Here is a 9,684-nt window from a genome sequence, read left to right on the forward strand (position 1 = left end):
GCTGTCTTAACCGTGGCTTGTGTACTGCAAACACATACCAGCTTCATCACTGTGTCTGTCACGCGACTCTGTTCCCCTTTCGGACTTGAACTGATGGTAAAACTAATGACATTATTTACTGTCTTTACATTTATTTTGAAAGATGAAGCTTGCGATTATGGTAAGGGACTTTACTTTACCGACGAGTGCTTGCGGTGTTCGGTCAATCACAATGCACTGGGTCAGTTGGCCAATCAGAGCAGACTGTGCTTGTCGGAAGGAGGGACTTTGTAGAAAACGAAGCGTTTGAGAGAGGCGGGGCATAGAGGACCTACAATAATGTACAGTATTTGAAAAATAACATGTTTTTTGAACATTAAAGCATGTCAACATATTCCGTTACACCAAATAATGATCTTTAAAAAAGTATCATATGACCCCTTTAACTTTAAATTTACTATATAACCATTATTTCGCTAATAAATATCTAAATAGATACAACTATATGGAAATTAATTATTTATTATCTCCACGAGCGATCGCAGTTTGAATATAGTTCTGTGTAAATGCATAGATAAACTGCACTGTCAGCAGGCATTTCATAATCTAGAACGACAAAACCATTATTAGTAATTCTGATATAACATGCCAGTTGAGAAATGCAATAAAATACAATGTTTTGTATGTTACATTTCAATATTCCAGAGAATATTATTCAGTGAATTAACATTATCCAGTGAATTATTCTTCACTCTTTAACCTATTAAACAGCTTATAAACATACTAAATCTGTAGTTTAAAATGAAGTTGATATGACTATTCTTTCCTATATTTATTTTCTCCATTTGAAAACATTAGACCTTCTACATTTATTTAACTTATTGTTAATATTAGTGTTGCTGCTGATGCTTTAAATAAAATGTTTTTTTTTAATTGTTGTAATATGAAGATTAAATTTAACATTAAAGATTGCTAATTTTCAACACTTTTTTAAAGATGACTGAAAGGAGGAAAAATCAAAGTGAAGTATGGACTTACTTCACTCAGTCATTTATTTATTTTATAACAGTAAATAAATATCGGTGCTGCATATCGGTTATCAGGCACATAAACATGCAAATAATTGGTATCGGTATCGGTTATAAAATATCAATATCGGTCGATCACAAGTGAATACCTATAAAATAAATATTTTAATGAACTCTGGCTTTCAGCTCTTATAAGCAACTACATTATTCAAGGCTGTTCTATTCACTAGAAATTTGATATAGTAACTGTTCATAATGTTTCTTTTTTATACCCAATATAAATTTTCACACCGATAGATCATCCCTGTACCGAGTGTAACTGGTAAGTGATAGAGGCTGTTTTAATTATCTGTCTTCTAATTCAAGTATCCCAGTATACATGTGCTGTCTGTCTGTAAGATTACAGTTTGAGAGATTTCATATTGTTGACTTGGTCTGTTGATCTGTATGGATTAATATTTAATTATTTAACCCAGACTGCTACAGTGAATGCATGTTTGTGAGAATTTCCTCCATTATAAGCACAGAGCTTGCAGGAAAGAGTAAACCACAAGAACCACAATCCTGCTCTGAAATTTAGGCCCAGTCATCATTTCAACACATTCAGCTGCAATATGAGTGTAGCTAAAGCAGCATCAGAAGCAAAAAACTGAAAATGTTAGCACTAAGCTGTTTTACTTTTTGAGCATTAAAAATTAAAAAAGAAAAAAAAAAGCTTTTTGTCTGAAATAACCATCTATAGAGCTTACAAAGCACAGTTTTACTATACATAACCTCTTACATAATTTCCATATGCATACTGCCATCCAGACATGTGATACTACTGTAAGAAGTTTGAGTACTGCCTGTGCCAATGAAATAAAGATTAAATAAATTACATTGCTCTTGTCTGGTACTAGAACAAAAACAAATATCTGCATATCCATCTATTCTGTTTGTGGGATTGCTGGAACTTATCCCGGCATCTCGTGCCAAAGGCAGCGTCATGACATCCACTTATGTCACAATTTGGTTCGATACACAATACTGATCTAATGATAGAATACTCTCACAAAACTTTAAGCAAATCCAAAGTCAAAATAAAGAGGAGTTAAAATGGGAAGGAAAGACATGGCCAGTAGGGGGCAGTCATGTTTCATTCGAAGTCATGTCAAGTACTGAAACTGATGAGTTGCTTGTAAAGCGGCTCTGTGAACCCCTCTCAGAAAAGAATTGCAACTAGCAGCAGAGCACATTAAACACAGACAAGCCATTTTCAAGTATTATGCGTGTATGTGTGTGTGCACCACCGCAATGCGATAAAATATTCATGGCTCGGTTATTAAAAGTATTTTTACATGTTTGACATTTGCATTTGATCACTGATTATTCAAGGTGCATTTCGGTAGTCATTAGTTTTATTATATGAAAACACGTTGCATTTATTATATTCTTTGTATTGAAAACACAATCTAAAATGTGTTGTAAAGTGCTAAAAACCACAAACAGAAAATGTTCTACCAAAACAATGACCTTGTAAGACAGTGGCCATGAAAGACGGTAAAATGTAAGAGTCAATAGTCTAAAATTAAAAATCCAATTATTCTCCTTAAATAGCTTATTTTGACCGAGGGTGTTTTGATGTGAAGTCAAAAGACTAGGCACAGGGCCAGCTTAAGGGTTTATGGGGCCCTAGGAAAGATAATGAAATAGGAGCCTATCAATATTGACATAATATTACATAATAACTGTTACAAACATTACAACTGCACTGAAAAAAAAACACACACACACACACACACACACAAAAGCTGCAAAAATCTGTAAAATCAAGTCTGAGTGTGCAAATATGTTGTCATATAAAATAAAATATAAGTAATGACTACATAAAATACCTATTAGAGCGCAGATATTTTGTCTGGTTAATGTGCAGAATAATTGCCCACATTTTTGCATCTTTTTGTTGACATTTTTTTTTTTTTTTATTGTTTACCCAGATTATTCTTGTGACAAGCCTTTGGAAACAGAAGCGCTGTTTCTGTTGATAATATGGTACTCAGTGCTATGCAGCATGAATTAATGATGCCGATTACAATCCTTTTTTTGTTACTGTTTGCTGCTTCTGTTTATACTGTTGCTGTATTTATTGTCACTTGATGCTTAAAGTTATTTGTCAGTGTTTTGTCATTTTCTAGATTTTCTAGTTATCACTTATAAATAACATTCCTTGGGTAAACTGCATGTCAATAACAAATATTTGATCAAAATGCATCTTTTAGTCTTAATTATTGCATTTTTTCTTGTTTGTTTAACATGCACGCATGCCGTCTTTATTTCTAACATTTACAGAGTGCATAAAATGTGAAATGTAAAACAATGAAATGTAAATTATGCTCGGAGAAGAGCATAGTTTAAGCACATTAAACAGTAAAAACACTCCTGTTACTGGCTTGAATATGTATGCAGGCAATTCTGCAGTTACAACATTATATCTCACATATGTGAACTTGTCTTTATTATGATTACTACTTTATTTTGCATTTCTCCTCATTGTGTCTGTGGAAAACAAAATCACCTTCACAACAGCGCACTAAAGTAAGTAATACTTATATACACGTTATCTTGTGAATTCCTGCAGAGTGCGATACAGTACACGTTTACAAAGCATTTAAAATAATAATATGCTGTATTACACTCATTTTGTCATGTGTAAATGGATTTTTAGACACAAACTAAATGTTTGCATCCATTATTGCTTTTCATATTTTATTGTGGATATTTAGTTTTCTCTGAATAAACGGGCAGTTAACAAATTATCAGACTATCAGAGAATCGTAGTTATTCTGTTTAATATACAATGTAATAATCCATAAGCCTAGGCATATTTAAATAACGATTCAAGACAAACCATTTCCAAGCTGAAGTGGCCAAGAGCAGTCTAATCTGGCCTAGCTACTGACAAATTTAACACATTTATTTAAATGCTAAGAAGCGTGCCTGCAGGGAGCAGTGCTCATGCGTGACGAATTGGGTGCTACTACGCGGAAAAACATGCAGTCTTAAAGGCCACATTTGTATGGGCAATTTTTGAGTCCCCAATTTACCTAACCTGCATGTTTTTGGATTGTGCGGAATACCTGCAGGAAACCCACACCAATACAGGGAGAACAAGCACACAGGACTCCATAGAGAAAGGCCTCATGACTCAACTGGGACTGTGTTGTTATGAGGCAACTGTGCTACCCATTAAAAAGAAAACAAATTTGTAAACTTGTATAATAAGATACGAAGGCTTTTTCTATAAAAGTGTATTATTCATAGTACTTAAATAATTTTAAATGATTTAAACAAACCAAATGTATGCAATTTTGCTTCTAAAGCAATGTTCTTAGGAGACTTAATTTTTTGCACAATGGTACAAGAGGAATACCATATAATAGTAATAGCAATAGTAACACAGAAATAAAAACTATGGACTTGTGGCATGGTTCTTGAAATAATCAGGCCTTCACTTTAAGCACTACTTTCATTTCAAGTTTTTTTTTTTGCAATCAGAAAAGAGCAGGAGAAATACAAAGCAAGTGTCTCCGAGCTGGCAAAAGATACAATGTGCAGAAGTGAAATGCTTAATTGTTGTCTACACTGGAACTACCCACTGTAGCAAAAAGCACAATAAACTCATTTAGCCTTTTCCGAGGTGCATTTAGTATTTACAAAATATAGACTACTGGGAATCCATACATCTAGTCTTATCAGACCAAGTCATTTACGATCTAACAGCATCCAAAATGCTATGGCACTGCTAGAGGAGAACAGTGAGAAGTGTCTGGTTCCAACAGTGAAGTTTAGTGGTAGAAAAGCTCTTCTATAGGGATGTATGACTGCTGAAATTGTAGGGGAGTTGTGCTTTATCAATGCTGTCATGAATTCATACACCACTATGTGATGGAACACAAAAACTTGAAAAAGAATATGCCACCCTCTCCTGATTCTCTGCATTGTTGGGCTTTTTTTTTCAGACCTAACCCTAACTTTATACATTCTCCCAGGGTGGAAAACCTTCAGTCTACAATTATTTCACCCAACCTTAACACTCTTGAGCACCTGTGGGGGATTTTGTAGAGATAAGTTGAGCAACACTCCCCAATACAGAGCAGGGCATTTAAACAAAATTGGCTAATTTACTTATTTTACAGATATTAATAACATACTTTCTATGTTTCTAAATATATGCATAACACATTTCAAGTTTGCCATTTTCCATGCATTGTATTAGCGAACATTAAGAAAAATAAAATATTTTGCATTTGTTCAGAAAATGTATACTCATCCAAGTATATATAAATAGAGTCAAATACTGCAATTACTGTCATTAAGCGGTCTATGTTGCTAATGCATATTCTTAGTCAGTGTCCAATGAGCATTACATATTGATCAACAATATTTTTTTTCTCACTTAGAATGTGATTTATGCAACAGCATGAATCAAAAAGGATTAATCATGAGCCAAGCAATCTTTGCTGTCATAAAATTCCAATTTAAATTCTGATGTTCGCGTGGAAAAAAAGGTTTAAAGCACAAAAAGGCTTTTTTTTAATTAAGGGATTATATGAAATGATTAGGGATGATTAAAAGTGTCCTCGTGTAAAGTCTGATTGATTGTGCTCCACCAAATATAAGACACAGAGACACAGGTGAAAACAGCACTTTAAAGGGGTTTATTCATTAAACGATTTTTAACAAAAGGCTATTTATTAACCAGATTTTAATCTCTTGATTGTTACATTCAGTTTAAAGTGCTGTGTCTCTTTTAAGACTTCAGTGTATATGCCCACTGCTATGATTGGGTAGCATCTTTGCATATTAAATAAATATTACATGTGGAACTCTTACTACGTTTTTACCATTACAGCTGAAAATATGAACTAATATTGAAAAGTGTTGAATACAGCATTATATTTAGATCTACTCTTGCTGCATAAAATGTTGCAGCACTGAACACTGTATACGATCACTGTCATGTCTGGTGAGTGCACAAATGCAAGGATCTCGCCACTGCAACCTGATTTCGGAACTCTCATGAATGCTTTCATCATAGCTAACACAGTGCAAACACAATGTAAGCAAGATAATCATTGTGCACAATTCATTGTGACGCAACAAAAGACAATTTAACCCATTACAATCAATAATGCTGTCTACACTGGAAGCGGCACGCCATTCTATTTCTGAAGTACTCCAAGCATTTGCGCTACTTATGATAAGAAGGATAAATGGATTTGCAACAATCTCTTTGATGCATTCAATGTAGACAGCCTCTAGAATGGTCATGCCTGGTGTAGACATGGTGTAACTCACTTGTTGCTGTTACATGTCAGGTCGATATCCTTCTGTAAAAGTCTGTTTGCAAAAACCTGCATCGAATTGCAGCTGGTTTACCAAAATAGTAAATAACATTGATAATATTGTTATTATATTGAAGTAAATAATAATGATTATATTGTTACAGTGGCACCTGTCAAGGGGTGGGATATATTAGGCAGCACGTGAACAGTAAGTACTTGAATTTCATGGGTTGGAAGAAGTTAAAGGGGTCATATGATGCGATTTCAATTTTCCCTTTCTCTGGAGTGTTACAAGTTCTTGGTGCATACAGAAGACCTGTAAAGTTGCAAAGACTAAAGTCTCAAATCCAAAGAGATATTCTTTATAAAAGTTCAGAGTCAGCCACACCTACCTAAAACGACTCGTTCTAACACGCCCCCACATATCTACATCACGATGTGGGAAGATTTGCATAACGCCGCCCAAATGTTCGCGCAAAGAAAGAAGGCGTAACTTTTATTCTCGCTGTAGTATTGTTGCCGCCACTTCCATGTCGAGAAGGCGCTGTGTGCTTCGTTGTAAAAGCGAAACTACTTTGTTTGGCCTTCCAAAAGAGGACGATATCGCTTCGTCATGCCTGGAGCTGATCCGTGCTGGTCGCTGGGGAAATACTTCAACTTCGTGCTGTCGATCGCTGGATCGGCTTTCACCGTGGACGAAGCGTAGTCCTCACATGTGGTTGCCACAGGCATCACAATAAGGTAAGGGACGTAACATTTCTGTGGAAATGCTTGAGGAATTCGGCCAAATCACAACACACTGGATAGCTGGCCAATCAGAGCACACCTCGCTTTTTCAGACCGATGAGCTTTGTAAAAATCGAGGCGTTTCAGAAAGGCGGGGCAGAGAGGAGAAACAATCGTGCACAGTAAGTGGAAAATAATTTGTTTTTTTAACCTTAAACCACATAAACATTTCATTACACCAAATACACAAAATAATGTTCTTTTTATCAGCATCATATGACCCCTTTAAAACAGTCAAGCGAAAAGATCCGAGTGATTTTGACAAGGGCCAAATAATGATGGCTAGAAGACTGGGTCAGAGGATCTCCAAAATGATAAGTCTTGTGGGGTGTTCCCATTATACGCTGACTAATAAAGGGCTCTAGACTAATATTTGAGAGCAGTGGCACCAGCACCACTATTGGCGCTTTTCCACTGCATGGTACGGTACGGCACGGCTCACTTTTGGGGGGTTTTCAACTGTGTACAGTACCTGGTACTTTTTTCAGTACCACCTTGGCTGAGGTTCCAAGCGAGCCGTACCATTACCAAAATGTTGTGGGGGTATTAAAAATAAAGATAATTTAATCATAAAATTACTATTGTTTTGCATTAGTAAGTGCAGTTACTAATTAAATTAAACATTTGACAGTAAATGTTTAAAAACATTTCTTGTTAAATGTAGGCCTACATTTGACAGTAAAGCACCGAGTTTGAGTTGGGAAGCATTCAACATTTATTAACAACAGTAACATGTGCAAAATATAATTTTTATACAGATTTTTTTTTATATTCTACTCTTATTCAATTTACCATTATTCTTTTATTCTGAGGCAAATTCAAACACTTCTCACTGAAGCTCGCAGCACTGTGCAGCAACAATAGTGTTGCAAGATCAACATTGGTTCCCAAGTAAACCTGTTGTGAGCTCAGACCAGTTTGTTTGTGTGGTGCTCAATTATTGATCAGAGCAGTTTTTTTGCCGTTTCATGTTTCTCATATCCAACAGAAATGGCAGCGATTATGAGTTGGGCAACATAGTGGTAGCACCAGTGCAACCGCTCACAAAATTAAGTCGCACCGGCAGAAACAAATGGTCGCAATACCTACCAGAAGTAGTACAATGAAGGATAACCGGTGAACCAGCGGCAGGGTCAGGGGCCACAGCCCAGGTAAAATTATGAACCAACACTCCTACAGAATGAGGGGTCTAAATTTGAAGCCTATCTCATGCCCCACATAGATGAGTTAAATGACCGACTGGGTAAAGCTCACTTTATTACAACACTGGATCTCACTGGCTGTTGCCTCTGTCTCCAGAATCTAAAGAGAAGATGAAGAAAATGAAGGATAACCAGTGAACCAGCGTCAAGGTCATGGGCACCCAAGGTTCATTGATGCACATGAAGAGTGAAGGCTAGGTCGAATCACAGAAGAGCCACTATATCTTAAATTCCTGAAAAACTTGTCAGAACACTCTCTATGCATCACAGAGTGACCATGATGACCACTGTCCAAGACCGAAAGCGCCTACAATGGGCATGTGGACCAGAAAACAATGGAAGAATGTTGTTTAGTCTGATTAATAACATTTCTTTTAAATCTGATTGAATGCTTGGTGCGTGTGTTTACCTGAGGAAGAGATGGCAGCAGGATGCACTTTGGGAAGAAGGCAGGCCGGTGGGGCCAGTTTTATGCTTTGGACAATGTTCTGCTGGGGAACCTTGGGACATGGCATTCACGTGTTGGTTACTTTAACACATGCCACCTACCTAAAGATTTCTGCAGATGATGTACAACCCTCCATTGCAATGGTGCATCTCTTTCAGCAGGATAATGCACCCTGTCACCCTGCAAAAATTGAACATGACAAAGTTCAAGGTTGCCTTGGCTTCCAAATTGAGCCCACCTATGGGATATGCTGGAACAAATCTGATCCATGGAAGCGCCATGTCACAACTTGCAGGATCTTATGCCAATATCTTGGTGCCACATACCAAAGGACATGCTCTGAGATCTTGTGGAGTCCATGCCTCGATGCATCAGAGTTTAAACTTTTGGCAGCACAAAGGGGGCATATATGATATTAGGCACATGGTTTTAATGTTGTGGCTGAACAGTGTAAGATGAATGAGTAAATGAATCCACACAGATGAACAGACTAATTCAGAAACATCATATGTTTCCACTCCTCTTTTTGCAATCAGATCATTTTGAACCAGTAAACTCCTGGAAAGTTTTTAGTCCAAGGATCCAGTAAGTGAATGCATTCAAACACTTCAAAACAGCACTAATGCAGAGAACACCCGGCTGATTACATCAGAGATGGCGGAGTGAATACATTTACATTTGTTTATTTAGCGGATGCTTTTATCCAAAGCAATATACAAATGAGGAATACAACAAGCGATTTATCATAAGGCAAATAAACACCAGAAGTGCTTGTAATTCAAGTTTCAGACATGGTTTAGAATAGTACAAGCTAGAACAGGGAAGGATTAAGGAAAAGTGAAAGCATAGAGGGACTCCTCTTTTTTCAGTAGAATGCAGTTAAGTGCTCACAGAAGGTATATATATATATATATATA

The 9,684-nt window shown here is 36.5% G+C and overlaps 1 protein-coding gene across 1 annotated transcript in view; it reads right to left on the minus strand.

Annotated features, from left to right (window-relative positions):
• Positions 1 to 9,684, minus strand: part of LOC107581756 (zinc finger protein 407-like) — a 49,699-nt gene that overhangs the window by 14,224 nt on the left and 25,791 nt on the right. The gene's annotated exons all lie outside the window — the stretch shown is intronic.

Source organism: Sinocyclocheilus grahami, unplaced genomic scaffold (assembly GCF_001515645.1).
Source record: "Sinocyclocheilus grahami isolate Dianchi unplaced genomic scaffold, SAMN03320097.WGS_v1.1 scaffold37.1, whole genome shotgun sequence".
Taxonomy (NCBI): domain Eukaryota; kingdom Metazoa; phylum Chordata; class Actinopteri; order Cypriniformes; family Cyprinidae; genus Sinocyclocheilus; species Sinocyclocheilus grahami.